This window comes from Citrus clementina, unplaced genomic scaffold, assembly GCF_000493195.1.
Source record: "Citrus clementina cultivar Clemenules unplaced genomic scaffold, Citrus_clementina_v1.0 scaffold_3, whole genome shotgun sequence".
Classification (NCBI taxonomy): Eukaryota; Viridiplantae; Streptophyta; class Magnoliopsida; order Sapindales; family Rutaceae; genus Citrus; species Citrus x clementina.
This window is the reverse complement of record NW_006262339.1, coordinates 30969469-30987950: the sequence shown is the minus strand read 5'-3', so window position 1 is coordinate 30987950 and position 18482 is coordinate 30969469. Positions and strand designations below refer to the sequence as shown.

At 35.1% G+C, this 18482-nt stretch overlaps 1 non-coding gene across 1 annotated transcript; it reads right to left on the bottom strand.

Moving 5' to 3' along the window:
• Positions 1 to 1273: 1273 nt before the first annotated feature.
• LOC112100536 lies at positions 1274 to 1377 on the bottom strand. The gene has a single exon (XR_002906904.1). It is a non-coding gene; the product is annotated as a small nucleolar RNA R71 (small nucleolar RNA).
• Positions 1378 to 18482: the final 17105 nt, after the last annotated feature.

The window sequence follows — 18482 nt, the reverse complement described above, 5'->3', positions numbered from 1 at the left end:
AGTACAAGGTTATTATTATTTGGCACGATAAGCCCTTAGCACCATATTGATTAGAGCGTGGTTCATGAGGTGTGGATTCCCCCCTCATGATTTAATTGGCATTAATACGGATTATTTAGCCCATGATGCATGTTGATACGGATCCAGATACCCAAGTACGTCATTTCAATAGAATTCTCTTCAATTTATTCTCGCCATTTCAATACCAATTTTAGAATTTATTCTCTCCATTTTAATTTAAGTTTTAGCATATTCCAATCATTTCCACCACAAATCCAATCACCCATTCACAAAATTAATTCTACACAATTAAAATCCACCTCCTCGTGGGATCGACACTCGTCACCATTAATCTATACTACAACAGATTCGTGCGCTTGCGAGTACATTAAAATTTGCACAACAAGTTTTTGGCGCCGTTGCCGGGGAGGTAAGTAATTTTAATTCATAAAATTAATTTTTTTGAATAATTTCTTTTATTTTTTTTCTTGTATTTTTTTTTATTAAATTAAAAAAAAAGAAAAAAAAAGTGAATCTACATTTAAATGTTAGTATTTCTTTTCTTTTTCTCTTCTTTAAAATTCTGTAATTTAATTTTCAATTTATTTTTCTTTGTAATTTTTTTTTGTTTATCTTATTAATTTATTTTTAGTTAATTTATTTCACGTATTTGTTTTTGTGTATTTTTATAGAAAGGTTTTAATAGCGCAATAAGGTTAGTATCGTAATTTCTCCCTCTTCTTTATTTTTATTTGTTTTGTTCCCATCTTTATTTTCATTTTATTTGTTTTGCATGCATGGTCGTAGGTCATTATTACCTAATATTGAACCTATAGACCTTGAATTAGAAAAAACACTTCGCACACAAAAGCACATTAAAAATAAATTTGAAATGGATTTGCAACCACAAGAGAGGCCATTTAAGGACTACTTCAGTCCCTTAGCTAATTTGAGCACATCATGCATAAGATACCCAAATGTAGCTGCTAGGAGTTTCGAATTAAAACCTAGTGTGCTAAATTGTCTCCCCACATTTTATGGCCTAGAAAATGAGGACCCATATAATCATTTGAAGGATAGTCATGCTATTTGTCAAACATTTAAATATGAGAATTTTTCAGATGATGATGTTAAACTTAGATTATTCCCATTGTCTTTAAAGGATAGAGCTCGTTCATGGCTTAATACATTGCCTGCCAATAGCATTGCATCATAGGAACAAATGGTAACAAAATTTTTGAATAAATATTTCCCAGTGCATAAAACCAATGCTATTCGCAGGGAAATCTCAGAGTTTACCCAGAGAGAGGACGAGCAATTTTTTGAAACATGGGAGCGATTCAATGGGCTACTCTTGAAGTGTCCACGTCATGGGTACGAGAAATGGCACCAATGCCAATACTTTTTGGAGGGATTACTACCAAATGTGCAAGAATGGCTAATGGCAACAAGTGGAGGAGAGCTAATGTCAAAAAGTGCATCAGAGATTTGGGAATTCTTCCAGCGACAAGCGGATAATTCCCAACAACGGAGTCGATCACTCAGGAATACTAGAAGAATTAAGGGAGTAAATGAGGTTCACATTGGCGAATCAAGTTCAGAAATTAAAGAAGTCAAAGCGATAATTGAAGGTCTCTCTCGACAAATAGCATCATTATCGACTGCTAAATCAACAGAGCCACATGACCATGACTCATACTCAGATCAAGCCAATGCCATAGGTGTAATGAGAAAACCATCGAATTACAACCCATACTCCAACACATATAACCCTGGATGGAGAGACTACCCCAATTTTTCATGGTCTCAAGGATTCCAACAGAACGGACCAGCAGCTCCAGCTCCACCAATTCCACAAAATCCTCAAGCCTCTCAGCCACCATTTAGACCATACAATCAGAATCAGAATTTCTCTCAACCCAGACCATGGGAGGATTCATTCCAGAATCTCAAGAATCTTACTCACTCCACGATTGAGCAACAAAACCGCACCATTGATGGACTACGAAATGAGTTGAGAGCAGGCTTCAACTCACAAGCTCAATCGGTTTCAAGCCTCGAGAAGATGGTGGGACAACTTGCTTCTTCAGTTCAGACCTTGGCAATGACCGTTGAGAAAGACAAATTTCCAAGTCAACCAGTGCCTAATCCTAAAGGAGTGCATGAAGCAAGTACCAGTTCACCACAGCAGCATGGAGAGGTCAAAGCAGTAATGACCTTGCGAAAAGAAAAGGAAGTCGACAACAAAGTGGAGATGCCGGTGACAAAAGAAAATCAAATTGTACCTGTGAATGTTGAGGACTCATCACCGGAGGAGAAAGAAGAAACCAACCCACGGGAATATGTTCCCAAAGCTCCATTTCCTCAGAGGTTAGCTAAAGGAAAAAAGGGAAAATCCACAGGTGAGATTCTTGAAATCTTCAAACAGGTAAGTGTTAACATCCCTTTACTTGATGCTATTAAGCAAGTTCCATCTTATGCCAAGTTTCTTAAAGACCTTTGTACTAAAAAGAGAAACATGCATGTTCAAAAGAAGGCATTTTTAACAGAAAACGTTAGTTCTATCCTCCAACATAAAATTCCTCTAAAATGCAAAGACCCAGGCTCCCCCACTATCTCATGTAGCATAGGGAACCACACAATTGAGAATGCTTTGTTGGATTTAGGAGCTAGTGTAAATCTGTTGCCTTATTCAGTATTCGTGAAACTTGGACTGGGAGAATTACACCCAACTCCAGTGGTGTTACAACTTGCAGATCGGTCCACGAAAATACCTCGTGGTATTGTGGAGGACGTGCTTATCCAGGTAGACAAGTTTTATTTTCCTGTTGATTTCATTGTAATTGACACTCAACCAATACAGGATTCAAGGAAGCACATCCCCATTATTCTAGGCCGACCTTTCTTGGCAACTGTGGATGCTCACATTCAATGCAGGACTGGAAATATGCAGTTGTCCTTCGGCAACATGACTATGGAACTGAACATCTTCAACATTGCCAAACAACCTCACAATGCAGATGATGGAATTGTTGATGTGGATTTAATTGAAGCATTAGTTGATGATACTTTTGTTTCAAACCTTAGTGATGATCCTTTACAAACATGTTTAACTCACTTTGGTTTTGATTTTGATATTGACAAATCGGTTGATGAGGTCAACGCCCTGCTTGACTCAGCACCATCTATGGACACTAATAAATGGAAGTCAAAAGTTGAACAACTAGCACCATCAGAGAAGAAACTCATCCCATCATCAGAATCACCACCGAAACTCGAGCTCAAACCATTACCCAACACATTGGAATATGCATTTTTGGGAGAAGAAAGTACTCTACCGGTAATCATCTCAGCATTCCTCAATGACGAACAAAAAGATAAGTTGTTGGATGTTTTGAAAGAGCACAAAGGGGCATTAGGATGGACCATAGCAGACATTAAAGGTATAAACCCAGTAGACTGCATGCATTACATTCACCTTGATGAAAATGCTAAAACTACTAGGGAGATGCAACGTCGGTTAAATCCTAACATGAAAAAAGTTGTTAGAACAGAAGTCTTTAAGCTATTAGACGCAGGTATCATTTACCCCATTTCTGATAGTTCATGGGTCAGTCCTGTACAAGTTGTCCCCAAAAAGTCAGGAGTCACAGTAGTTACGAATGCTGATAATGAATTGATACCCACTAGAGTAACTACAGGATGGCGTGTATGCATTGATTATAGAAAGTTGAATTCTGTCACACGTAAAGACCATTTTCCTTTACCATTTATCGATCAAATGCTTGATAGATTAGCAGGCCATGAATTTTATTGCTTTTTAGATGGCTACTCAGGATATAATCAGATTCCCATAGCACCAAAAGATCAAGAGAAAACTACTTTCACTTGCCCTTTTGGCACATTTGCATATAGGAGAATGCCATTTGGATTATGTAATGCACCTGCTACATTTCAACGATGCATGTTAAGCATTTTTTCTGATATGGTTGAACGATTCCTTGAAGTCTTTATGGATGACTTTTCTGTCTTTGGTGATTCGTTTGATCAATGTTTACATCATCTAACACTAGTTCTGCAGAGATGTATCGAGAAGAACTTGGTCTTAAATTGGGAGAAATGCCATTTTATGGTAAAACAAGGTATTGTTCTCGGTCACATCATTTCGAGCAAAGGTATTGAGGTTGACAAAGCCAAGGTGGATCTCATTTCTAATCTTCCTCCACCCAAAACAGTCAAAGAAGTAAGATCTTTCCTTGGGCATGCTGGTTTCTATAGACGTTTCATTAAAGATTTTAGCAAAGTTTCCAGACCCTTATGCAATTTACTTGCTAAGGATGCACCTTTTGTCTTTAATGATTCATGTCTTGTGGCATTTGAAAAATTAAAGCATTTGTTGACATCATCACCCATCATTCAGCCCCCAAACTGGAGCTTACCATTTGAGCTCATGTGTGATGCATCTGACTATGCAGTAGGAGCAGTATTAGGACAAAGAGTTGATCGAATTCCCCACGTTATTTACTATGCTAGTATGACATTAAATGATGCACAGTTGAACTATTCAACTACTGAAAAAGAAATGCTAGCAGTAGTGTTTGCATTAGAAAAATTTCGATCATATCTCATTGGTTGTAAAATAATTATATTCACGGATCATGCTGCTCTTAAATATCTTCTCACAAAGAAAGATGCAAAAGCTAGACTAATTCGTTGGGTGTTACTTTTGCAGGAATTTGACTTGGAATTCAAAGATAAGAAAGGGACAGAAAATGTTGTGGCGGACCATCTCTCTCGTCTCCATTTTGACACAATTATAGAACAATTACCATTAAATGAGTCATTTCCAGATGAACAATTAATGAGTGTGGAAGTATTACCTTGGTATGCTGATATAGTTAATTATCTTGTTACAGGTAAACTTCCAGAGCATTGGACCAAGCAAGACAAGGCTAAATTTTTTGCAGAGATAAAGAATTTCTTTTGGGATGACCCGTATTTGTTCAAGTATTGTGCTGATCAAATTGTTAGACGATGTGTCCCAGAAAATGAAATTCAGAATATTCTTTCATTCTGCCATGAACAAGCTTGTGGAGGCCATTTCAGTGCTAAGAAAACAGCGACTAAAGTTTTACAATGTGGTTTCTATTGGCCAACTATATTTCGAGATGCTTACACTTTCTGTTCTTCATGTGATAGGTGTCAACGAATGGGGAGCATTACACGAAGGAACATGATGCCACTAAATCCAATTTTAGTGGTTGAGATTTGGGGCAATTGAAATTAAGGACCTAAAGAACGGTGTCACGTTTAAAGTTAATGGTCAAAGATTAAAGCCATGTCTAGAGTACCAACCACATGGAGAAGATACCGAAATAAATTTGAGTGACCCACCAGATTTGAATTGATTTTTTTTTCTCTTTTCGTTGATTTGATTTTTTTTCTTTCTTTATATTATTCTTCTGCTAATTGAAATTATTTTTGCATAAATGTGTTTGTTTAACTATTAAGTTTTCTTTTATCATTTTTAATCATGAGTACATTACTTAGACCGTTCCTCCTGAACATTCTTAAACCACTTTAATGTGTCAAAACTCATCTCAAAAGGCAGATTCAATTTTGTAAAACACATCGCATTTGGGCTCTACAACCACCAGAGTTAGTAGCCTATGTTGAGGGTTGAGAACGCCAACTCCGAGACATTGAGAGAAGTGTTTACGACATCCAGTTGGAGCTTGAGGTAAATTCAATAAGAGGACGATTTTAATTTTCTTTGTGTATTTTAATTTGTTTTTCTGTTTGTGTGCTTTAGTTTGTTACCCCGTGAAGTGGCGGATAACGGTACTCCGTGACAATCAAGTCGATTACTTCAGTTTCCCATAATAACTGATATTCTGAAGCGAAGATATGGACAGAAACGAGACTCTAGCGAAGCTTCACAAGCGATTTCCTTCACTTCCTCAGAATGCCCTTCTTACGATCTATAAAGCTCGGTCCGAACGCATGCGATTGCTCATGAGAAAAAACATACCTGCTGACATCTGTTGGTTAATGGAGGCTAAAGTACGATCGGCAGGTGAGTTACCTCCAAAATTTATTGCATACATGCCTGGTTGTGGTGGAAATGATTGGAATATGCTAAAACTTAAATTAAAATGGAGAGAATAAATTCTAAAATTGGTATTGAAATGGCGAGAATAAATTGAAGAGAATTCTATTGAAATGACGTACTTGGGTATCTGGATCCGTATCAACATGCATCATGGGCTAAATAATCCGTATTAATGCCAATTAAATCATGAGGGGGGAATCCACACCTCATGAACCACGCTCTAATCAATATGGTGCTAAGGGCTTATCGTGCCAAATAATAATAACCTTGTACTAGAGGGCCGGTGTAACCAAGGCGGTACTAGACAAGATTAGTATTATTTGTCGACGAGAAGTCAAAACATCCACAAAAACTAGAGGGGAAGAGAAAATAAATTTACCAAATTAAGCCCATGACACATGTTGAGACTTCACCTTCAACCCAAGCTTGAAAGAAAATTAGCCACTCATAATTGAACTAGGGGCAAAATGGAAATTTATTAAAATACGAAGAAAATACAAGATGGAGAGGGAATTACAGAAAATGGATCCAAAAAATGGATTCAGAGATATCCAATTAGGGGGGAGAGGCCCCTTTTTTATAGATACATGGAGTAAATCATGGCCATCGGATTAAAAACAGTTTGGACGCTCAGGATTGCGCCACGTCATCAGTCAACAGTCCACGGTTTGACCACGCGGATGAACAGTAACACGGTTTGACCCGACTTTAAACAGTAACGCGGTTTGACCCGGATGAACAGTAACACGGTTTGGTTGAAAATAATCCTGTGTGATGCATGCACCGTACACGAGATTTTTCGTCCACTGATACGCTGCCACGTCACCATCAACAGTACATAAGAATTTTAGTCCAACAGGATCGTGACACCTCATCAGTCAATGCCACATCATCGGTCAATGCCACGTCATCATCCGTCTATGTGAACAGTGTCGTGAACAGTAACGTAGACAGTACCGTACACGTGAATAGTACCGTACATGTGAATAGTGCCATTTTTCCTTTTATGCTCCTCCTAAGGTTTTTGACCGTCCTGAGTTCAAAAGTGATGTCCGTTTTGCCGTCTGATTTCTCCTTTATTGTGAAATGACTATAATGCCCCTAAAATACATAAAATACTTAATTAAAATAAAACACATGTAATTAAATCACAAGAAGGTTAAATACATAAAAGTAAGGGTTGTTAGTAAGACTTGAAATGTAAAATGACGGTTTTCTCCTTTATAAATATGCATTTTCTAACACTCAACACACCCCCCAACCAGCTTATTGCTAGTCCCTAGCAAATAAAGCGAAAATAAAATTCAAATTCAAAATGATTTTTTTTTTTTTTTTAGAAACACTCGTGTTTATTCAATCAGATTAATGATAGCAATCAAATAAAAGTATAAGCATTATCTCCAGTCTAAAGCAACATCACACCCACATCAACCATCCACATGAATTAGCCCAGTAGACTTTGTTATAGCTACTTTCAAGAATGACATGTCAACCCCAAAATCTCACTGGAAGTAGTGACATTCTCACAAATAAATTAAACCCAATAAAAATAGTCACTCCAATGAATGGTAATTGAGAGAGAAAATAATAAAGAAGTGATATCACATGCTCTCACCAAGATGAAATAAATATGCCCTCAGCTTAGAAATAATACGATCTCAAGTCAAATAAAATGTTAGTGAACCCACTTTATTTATCTTTTTTTTTTAATTATGCATCACTACATCTTTTTAGCCCATATAACTAGCTTCTACTTCGGACTATAGTTCCCTAAAATCAAGAAGGACTTTTATTAGGACGTAACGTAGGCTAGGGACATGGTTAACAAAGAAGGGAAATAAGGAAAACAAAGTGTATGTTTGAGAAAAATGCAGAGATTTTTTTTTTTTTTTTTTTGGAAGTTGCAAGGTGGATTTCACTTATTTTTATTCTTTTGAAACAACAACTTTTGTTTTGTTTTTTTTTTCTCTTTTTTTTTTTGCTTTTATTTGGCACAACTTCACTGAACAAAATAATTATTTACATTTTTCTCAAACATAAATAGGTGATGGACCTTATAAGACATCGGGTAATACTCCAAATCAGAGTGGGTCAAGATGATAAGTTGACAAAGAAAAGGTTTTCATTTATTTATTTATTTATTTATTTTAAAGGCTCAAAAGGGTTAACTATGGATATATCACAAAAGAGATGGCTAGAAAGGCTCAAACGGATCAAAGATGGCCTTTCCATCGTCTTTTAGGGCTCTAAATAATCATCCATATCTACTAGTTAGATGGGCCTCCTAATGTAGCAACACACATTTTTTTTCTTTTTATTTTTATTTTATTTTATTTTATTTTTATTTTACCATTTTTTTAAGGGTTAACTCAAAAGAAATCTAGAGATCGTGTATAAAATAATAAACTGCTAAGCTGTATAGAGAATGGGCAAAAGGGTTACTCTCCAAGAAAAATGATAGGCTCAAAAACTCACTTGGTATTTATTATGACATGTTCATTCCTTCAAGCAACTCATATTTGTCTCCAACATCAACATGTAGAGTAGCAAACATAATGTAACATCACTTAAGATCAAAGATAATACAAATACTAAAATTTGAAATTAATCATGTCATCCAATGTTAAAATAAATCAAACAATTTTTTTTTTCAAACAACATTCTACCCCCCAATCTATTCTAAGCATGAAAGGAAAATATGCATGCAGAAATGTGAAAATGATGCATACAAACTAATTAGAAAAGTTACACGTAAAATGATAGAAAACGAAAATGATTTTTTTTTTTTAAAGAAGATGCGTTTCTAGAGGAACTACACTCCATATTCAGCCATCTTCGACTCAAAAGTTAGAAAATGTATATTTATAGAGGAGAAATTAAAAAGAAGAAAAATAAACATAAACACATAATAAAGAAAAAGAAAATGTCTGAATTTTTTTTTAAGTTTTTTTTTAAACGATGAAGATGCGTTTCTAGAGTCACTACACTCCATATTCAGCCATCTTCAACACAAAAAGTTAGCAACAGTTAATTTCTACAACAAAAAATTAGTAAAAACTTAACCAAAATTCCACAATTGTCGACTATTCCCTCCCCCCAACCAGAACGAAACATTGTCCTCAATGTGTGAAATGAAAGAAGTAGAGTTTAGAAGACATCACCTAGGTGGTGCAACACAGAAGAAAATATTTACAGGCGGAGAGTTAAATCTAATTTGTACTTCTTACTGCGGCTACTGTTACCATCATTATTTGGTCGCTCCAACACAAAGGTCCAGGGGTCTGGCTCCGGTTTATAAGCTTGTAACATATCAAGTAGCTCAGTAGCAGTGTGAGCACAAATAAAGAGTTTTTTCACATTAGAAGGAATGAAATAGTTTTTTATTGCATGGTTAAGAAATGCGATAAAGCCATCATAAAAGTTATTGACATTTAACAAACCGATGGGTTTCTGGTGAATGTGTAGATGGGCCCAAGATGCTAGTGTCATAAGTGCCTCTAGTGTTGCAAGATCTCCTGGAAGGAAAATAAAAGCATCAGCATAATTAAGCATTTCAGTTATTCTTTCTTGCATACCTGAGACGACTAACTCTTCTCCAGTTGATGAGTCAGACGAACTGCCCAATGATTTTAGGACTCTTGGGATGATGCCTAACACTTGACTTCCTCTGATAAAAGCTGCTTCTGAGACCATTTTTGATAACCCTCGATTACCTCCTCCATACACCAAGTGTAATTTTCTCGCTGCTATGCTTCGACCAAGATCTATGGCTGCCTCAACGAACTCTTTATGTTTGCCATAGGTAAATCCAGAAAGCACACAAATGTTCTTGAATTGTCTATTGGGAGTAGCTGCCATTGTGATACTTCTCGAAAACAATTTGTGAGTGCTTGACAAAAAAGAAATCACATTTAAGAGTCTTGGTGATAGTGGGTCATGGTTGTGTATGAGGTAATATGTCAGTGTCAAATAACGCGTAAAGCACGTGGCTCGCAAGTCAAAAAGAAAACAGTAAAAAGGAAAAAGCAAACAGTAATAAAATTATTAAAGACAATAATGCAAACAATAAGACAATAGTGAAATAAAATAACAATAAAGTAAAAGGATATTTACAGGTAGTTGCGACTGTGGCTCACATCTTCCTCTGGTTTTACGTCCAGAAACGGCTTGAACGCCCTCTATGGGTCGAGGATAGGCTTCCTATCCAGCTTTCTTATAAACTGGCAAATAGGGTCGTTTATAGTCAGATTCCCAAGACTATATCGTGCATGCTCTTTCTGGAATAATGGCCATAACTGGAGAATCGCTCCTTGCACATATCCACTGGGATGCGTTTCAAGAGACAAAAGGATATCATCCAATGACTCCTTATTCAAGCCATCCCTAATGAATTGAATCTTATCTTCCCTGTTATCAGACACCATTCCTAAAGAACATGGGTTTTTATTGCAACTCATTCTGGCACACTTATGACAAGCAATAGAAATTCTTCGAGCTCGTCGTTTTCTTGCATAATTTCCTTTACCACAACCAGGCATGAATGCAATAAATTTTGGAGGTAACTCACCTGCCGATCGTACTTTAGCCTCAATTAACCAACGGATGTCAGCAGGTATGTTATTCCTCATGAGTAATCGCATGCGTTCGGACCGAGCTTTATAGATCGTAAGGAGGGCATTCTGAGGAAGTGAAGGGAATCGCTTGTGAAGCTTCGCTAGAATCTCATTTCTGTCCATACTTTCGCCTCAGAATATCAGTTATTATGGGAAACTGAAGTAACCGACTTGATTGTCACGGAGTACCGTTATCCGCCACTTCACCGGGGTAACAAACTAAAGCACCCAAACAGAAAAAAAATAAATTAAAACACACAAAGAAAATTAAAATCGTCCTCTTATTGAATTTACCTCAAGCTCCAACTGGATGTCGTAAACACTTCTCTCAATGTCTCTGAGTTGGCTTTCTAAACCCTCAACATAGGCTACTAACTCTGGTGGCTGTAGAGCCCAAATGCGATGTGTTTTACAAAATTGAATCTGCCGTTTGAGATGAGTTTTGACATGTTGAAGTGGTTTAAGAATGTTCAGGAGGAACGGTCTAAGTATGAGACTCATGATTAAAAATGATAAGAGAAAACTTAATGGTAAAATAAACACACTTATGCAAAAACAATTTCAATTAGCAAAAGAATAATATAAAGAAAGAAAACAAAATCAAATCAACGAAAAGAAAGAAAAAAAAATCAATTCAAATCTGGTGGGTCACTCAAATTTATTTCGGTGTCTTCTCCACGTGGTTGGTATTCTAGATATGGCTTTAATCTTTGACCATTAACTTTAAACGTGACACCGTTCTTTGGGTCCTTAATTTCAATTGCCCCATGTGGAAAAACAGTATGAACAATAAATGGGCCAGACCAACGAGAGCGTAACTTACCTGGGAATAGGTGCAAGCGAGAATTGAACAAAAGCACTTTCTGACCTGGAGTGAACGATTTTCTCATAATTTGCTTATCATGGAAGACTTTCATTCGTTGCTTGTAAATCTTGGCATTTTCGTATGCATCATTGCGAATTTCTTCAAGTTCTGCCAGCTGTAATCTTCTTTCTGAGCTGGCTTGCTGCATGTCAAAATTGAATTTCTTGATGGCCCAATATGCACGATGCTCGAGTTCCACAGGTAGGTGGCAAGCTTTTCCATACACTAGCCTGTAGGGTGACATCCCAATCGGGGTCTTGAAAGCCGTTCTATATGCCCATAAGGCATCATCAAGTCTTAATGACCAATCTTTTCTGTCCGGCCTCACCGTTTTTTCTAATATGTGCTTTATTTCTCGATTGGAGATCTCAACTTGGCCACTGGTTTGCGGATGATACGGGGTCGCCACTTTGTGTGTGATTGAATACTTTGTCAAAAGAGCTTTGAATGCTTTGTTACAAAAGTGGGCACCACCATCACTGATTATTGCTCGAGGGAATCCAAAGCGCGAGACAATGTTGCTTTTCAAAAATCCTATCACCACCTTGTGATCATTGGTCCTACATGGAATTGCTTCTACCCATTTTGATACGTAGTCAACAGCAACCAATATGTATTGATTGTCAAAAGATGGGGGAAAGGGTCCCATGAAGTCGATACCCCATACGTCAAAAATCTCAACTACAACAGATTCGTGCGCTTGCGAGTACATTAAAATTTGCACAACACATAACATATGATTACCTCTTTCTTCTCCTTTTGGTTTTTGAAGTTTCTAAATTTCCTTCGGTCACCGGTTTTCTTGAAAAATTTTCTGAACCTCCTTGCTAGCATAGCCAACTCCTAATCATCCGGCTCACTTTCCCCATCACTCTCATATTTTGTGGCTTTGAGAGCAATATTTTTCTTTTTTTCCTCATTTCTTCTTTCGGTTGTAAAATTTTTCTCATAAGAAATAAGAGAACCAATTAAATCATCAATAGGTAAGATATTCAAATCTTTAGCTTCCTCAATGGCAGTCCTTTTTGGTCTCCATTCCTTAGGTAACGACCTAATGATTTTCTTAACTTTCTCGCTATTTGAAAAGGTTTTTCCTAGGGCTCCTAGAGTGTTTACTATGTCCGTAAATCTAGTATACATAGAATACACACTCTCATTTTGTTCCATTTGGAACAATTCATATTGTCAAATGTACCTACTAATTGTAGACTCTTTCACTTGATTCGTGCCTTCACAAACAACTTCAAGTTTGTGCGAAATTTCATTAGCACTTTCACAACTAGACACTCTATGAAACTCTTTCTTATCGAGTGCACAAAATAAGGCATTCATGGCTTTGGAATTTAGAGAAGCTTTTCTCTTTTCCAATTCATTCCATTCCCGTGAAGGTTTTGGAATGTCTTCCCCGACTTCATTTTTAGTCAAAGGCATAAATGGACCATCACATACAATTTCCTAAATTTCATAATCTAGTGCTTGTAAATAAATTCTCATCCCAGTTTTCCAATATAGGTAGTCATTTCCGTTAAGGAACGGTGGCCTAGTTGTGGATTATCCTTCCCTAAAGGTTGAATCATTTTGGGCTGCCATAGATCTTTTAATTTAGACGGTTAAGTCCTAACAAGATAACAGCTTTATTAACAAATGAAATGCAAGTAACACAACCCAAGAGGGGGTGAATTGGGTTTTTAAAAATTATGCAATACAATTCGCACAACAAATCAATCTAACGCCTTAATGAAATAGAAAACAATAAATTCAAACAAGCGTAAAAATAAAAGAGTAAGGGAAGAGAAAAACAAACACGCGGATTTTTACGTGGTTCGGCAATCCCCGCCTACGTCCACGCCTCCAAGTCAACCAAGCTCGAGAATTTCACTATCCAAGCCTCCCAAGGCTTCAAGTTCTTACAATTGACTTCCAAGGTGTCAATGTACCTTTACAATCAAGAGATTATCTTCCCAATCTCTTCACCCCAAGTGTTTCTCACACTTATACACTCACAATTCGATAAGAAATGAAAATTACAACAAAAACTCTCTTTAAGAGTGGATATGCAAATAATAACTCAACAATGATTCAATCAATGATGATTTACGTTTTGGAAGCTCAATATATGTTGTATGATCTTATATTTGCTTGCATTAGTTCTTAGAATGAAGTTTGAGTTGAGTTTTTATAGTTAAAGCTCAAAAACTAGCCGTTATAGGCAAATTTCCGCACCCAAGCGATTAGCCGCTTGATTTATCCGGCTAGCCGCTTATGAATCGTGATATTACCGTTATTTTTGAATTTTGCTACAGTAATACTGTTCACTAAAATTATACTTTGGTCTAAAACTTTTTATAATTATAATATGGCCCAAAACGTCATAAAATTTTATAAATAGGTCCAATTTTAGAATTTCCAAATAATAGTTGTCTTTCTCAAACTTTCTAAAATTATGATATGACCCCAAAGATATTATTATGTCGTAAAAAGATCCTTTTAAACATAATACCCATATTTTTCAAAGTTCTCAAATCCTTTCACTTTAGTCCAAAATATTCATAAATTATAGTATGGCTCAAAACATTTCAAATGTTTATAAAAACGTCCAACTCTGAAATTTAATAATAATACTTATTAAAATCAAAGATTTCAAAACTTAGCATTTAAGTCCAAATTACTCAAATCCACAAAATACTTTACTTTATAAAAATAAAACCTTTTAGTTTATGAAAAGTATTTAATTAAATTAATCTCTTAAACTTCTCAAATGCTAAATCATGCATCAATTAAATCATACCGGCTTTACAAGAATTTATCGCACTAATTTGTTCGTTAAGCTCTAAACTATATTCTTGATGTCGCCGTTGTCCGTTGAGTGTCTTCAATCTTGATTTCACTTAATTCACTTGCATAAATATTATTCTTAAAAAACTAGTGAAAATGTAAAATACAATATTTATTATTCTTATTTAAGACACATGTTTGTTATCATCAAAATTACATTATGTGTAGCCCTTTAGGCTAACACCTTGGTGGTGCAAAATTAATTACCCGTGCTAGCTTTTTCTTCTTCTTTTTTTCTTTCCAAGTGGTGCATGACACAAACACTAACACAACTTTTCACTCAAAATAATTCTAGAAAGGGTAAATTCACATTACCCTCTGCATGGAATGATCAGAATACTGTTAAAATTACTGTAAACTTTAAAATTTTCTCATTTTTGTTCAAAAGATAAAGGAAAAATATGAATGGGTCAATGAAAATTTATTTGTTTTCTTAAAAAAATAAAAGATAAATTAATTTTTAAAATAATTTAAAAACATTCTAAACATTATCATTTTACGAGAGTAATTTAAAATTATCCCTTCTAAATGAAGTTGTACAACACTACTAAAAAAATGGTCTTTACTAACACTTGGTTTGTGACATTTTATTAAAAAGTATTAGTATTTTTATACATAGGGGCTATTTTCCGCGTTTAACACATAAGTATCACAAATTAATGATACTATGGTGTCTGAAATTTAGACATTAGAAATCTCTGACATTAAAGTATTAGTAATAAAAATAAAATAATTCTAATCACGTAACAGATGGAATTCGAATGGGGACCTCGAAGATCGGAGCATTTAAGTTTAAGAAAAAGACCATTGGGCTTTTTCTTGGTGACACTAAGGTATCAATAAAAGAAAAGAAAATTTGAATCTCGTTTCGAACTGACATTCGAACCCAAGACCCTTCAAAGCCAAAGCTTTTAAGTTTAAAATTAAAACCGATGTGACTTTTTGTTAGTTATGCTACTGAATCAGTAGAATATTATTTTCACAATATGAAGAACTTGAAATGTATTGAGCACGCCTGAGTGAAAATTTTAGCGGGTTTTGGCTGAAATTTTACAAGTAAATAATATATATTCAGTTAGAAATAGTATCGTTTCACTAAAAGAAATATAAAAATAAGTAAAATGCATCGTTTTATCCTAACCCTAAGACCAAACTCGAACCTAATTTTTTTCTAAGTCATTCACTCATCATTATTCACCTCTCGGTTCTCCTTCTCTGTCAAAGCTAAGTAAACAAAACCCTAAAATCCTATTCCCCACTGTTGATACTGCACATTCTAATCAAACTTCACGTCAATCCCAACTAAGCCCGAAGCACAAGAATTCCTTTGTATCACGATTTGGTTCTCTCTCTCTCTCTCTTTCTCCACTACGATAAATTCATTTCTGAAGGTGCCATTTATTTATTTTTAATTATTATGTTTCCAATTTATAGTGACTATTTTCCTCATGCATGTTGTTTTGTTGCAGTTAAACTATAGAATGGGTTTTAAAATTCTTAGTTTTTTTTGTAATCTTGATTGTTTATAATTTGGGACTAGGGAAAATATAGCAGAGAGGTAAAGGCAATTGAAGTTGAGTTATTGTACCAGAGTTTTTAACTAAGAGTGGTTTTATAAGTGCCTGATTCAAATTAGTTTTCTTTCCTCTCTTTCTTTAGTTGCCATGTCACTCGACTTGAATTTCATGTACACTTTAATTGGAATTGATGGATACAATGTCAATGTAGATTTGAGTTTTTCTCCTTTTCCCCATTTATTGAAATTTCATTTAAAATTTTGCATGATGCTTTCAATTTTGGGCCTAACTTGTTCCATTTAATTAGCCATTGATAAAGATACATATTCAATTTGGGTCAATTCATCAATCTTTTTCCTATAATGCAATATCTCACATGCAAACCCTTCAACAACAACAAGCATTGTCCTTAATTTTTTTTTATGTGATTTCCCTTGTACAGCTTTTTGACGTAGTAATTAACAATATAATTAAATCTTCATTCATATGTTGATGGGTACAATAGCCTTGGCCATTTTAGTGTCACAACCACATGCAGCTTGTTTGTTTTTTATTTTTTTATTTTTTTATATGATCTTTAAATTAATAAACTTTTGAAAAGGACCTTTATTTGTTTGTATAGGAAACTTTTTTTTGCATTTTAATATTGAATTATTGACTTTCGACTAAAATGTTTAGTTTGTTATTACTTTTTCTTATATCTTGCATGTTTATTTCAATTTCAATTGAATTAATATGTTCAATTTAATCTCTCACTTCTGAAGTATCAAAAAAGTTTACAGTGTAACAGTTGTCTTCATTTGGTAATTTTTTTAAATCACTCACTTTCTTTCAGTTTCTATTATCAGTGTTCTGAGTTTTACTTGTATTGACATGTTTTAAATATTGACATGCATGGTTTTAGTTTCATTTTTGTTGCATAGACTCTTCTGGAATTAAATTGCTTATTCTAATATATATTTTTGTTTGTTCTAATATGAAAATGAAATTTTGAAAAATGTGGATGTGGCATGTTTTGTTGGCTTGCTGAATGTGTACATGTATATTTTGCTGGCTTGGTGAATGTTTACATGTATGCTCTGTTGGCTTGCTAAATGTGTACATATATGCTCTGTTGGGTTACTGAATGCATACATATATGCTATGTTGGGTTGTTGAATGCGTACATGTATTTAAGTGACTCTAAATAAATAAAACTTAGATTTATTTTACAATTTTTATTTTTAATTTAACTAAACTTATTAAGCTAACAACATGTAACAAATGAACAGGTAACAATACATGCTATGGACAAAACTTGGATATTTTGTGATAGATTGTCTGATGAGTATAGTGATGGGGTTGATGATTTCTTAGAGTTTGCCATTCTTAATTCTGAAAATAGAATGTCAATTAGATGTCCTTGTACCTCTTTTTGTAATATGAAGTTTTTAACTCCTGAACAACTGAGGCAACATCTGTTTAAAAATGGTTTTCTAAAAAATATTTAGTTTAGAATTGGCACGGTGAGGTGGACTCAAAACTTACCTCTGTGAAATGCCAAGACTAGCCACAAAATTAGTGTTCTAGATGTCCGAATTATAGTTATGTAGATGACATGGTTCATGATACTTTTGAGCATTGTGATAAAGATCCTCTTTTAAGGATATATTTGAAGATGCTGAAAAGCCCCTATATCCGGGTTCAAAGCATTCAAAGTTATCGGGTCTAATGAAACTGTACAATATAAAAGTACTTTATGGCTAGTCTGATAGTGGGTTTTCGTTTTATTGGAAGTGTTGAATGAGATATTACCAAATGATAATAGTTTGCCTAAGTCCATGTATGAGGCCAAAAAAATAATGAAGCTATTAGGCTTAGATTATGAGAAAATACATGCATGTTGAAATGATTGCATTCTTCATATGAATGAGTTCAACAATCTTAGTGAACGCCCAAGGTGTGGAGCATCTAGGTGGCAAATAAGAAAAGATTGATAAAAAAAATTAGAAAGGGGGTCCCTAAAGAGGTGTTATGGTATTTTCCTATAATTCTTAGGTTCAAAAGAATGTTTCAATCACCACAAACTCCTGAGAACTTATCATGGCATGAAAATTAAATATGGCAAGTTTCGCCACCTAGCAAATTTACCAGTTTGGCAATTAATTGACAAGAAATGGCCTAATTTTGCCCAAGAGCTGCGAAATCTTTGGTTGGCTTTATCATCTGATGGGATTAACCTACATAGCACACTTAGCACTACTTATAGTTGTTGGCCTATTACGTTGATAACATGTAACCTTCTTCCATGGCTGTGTATAAAGAGAAAGTTTATGATGTTATCTTTACTGATATCTGGCCCTAAACAACTTGGAAATGATATAGATATATACCTAGCACCATTGATTGAGGACTTGGAAACCCTATAGGATGTAGGCGTCGATGTGTTCGATGCTTATGGGAAACAAACTTTTAATTTACGAGTTGTGTTGATATAGACAATTAGTGACTTTCCAACTTATGAAAATCTGTTTGGGTGTATTGTTAATGGGTATTATGGT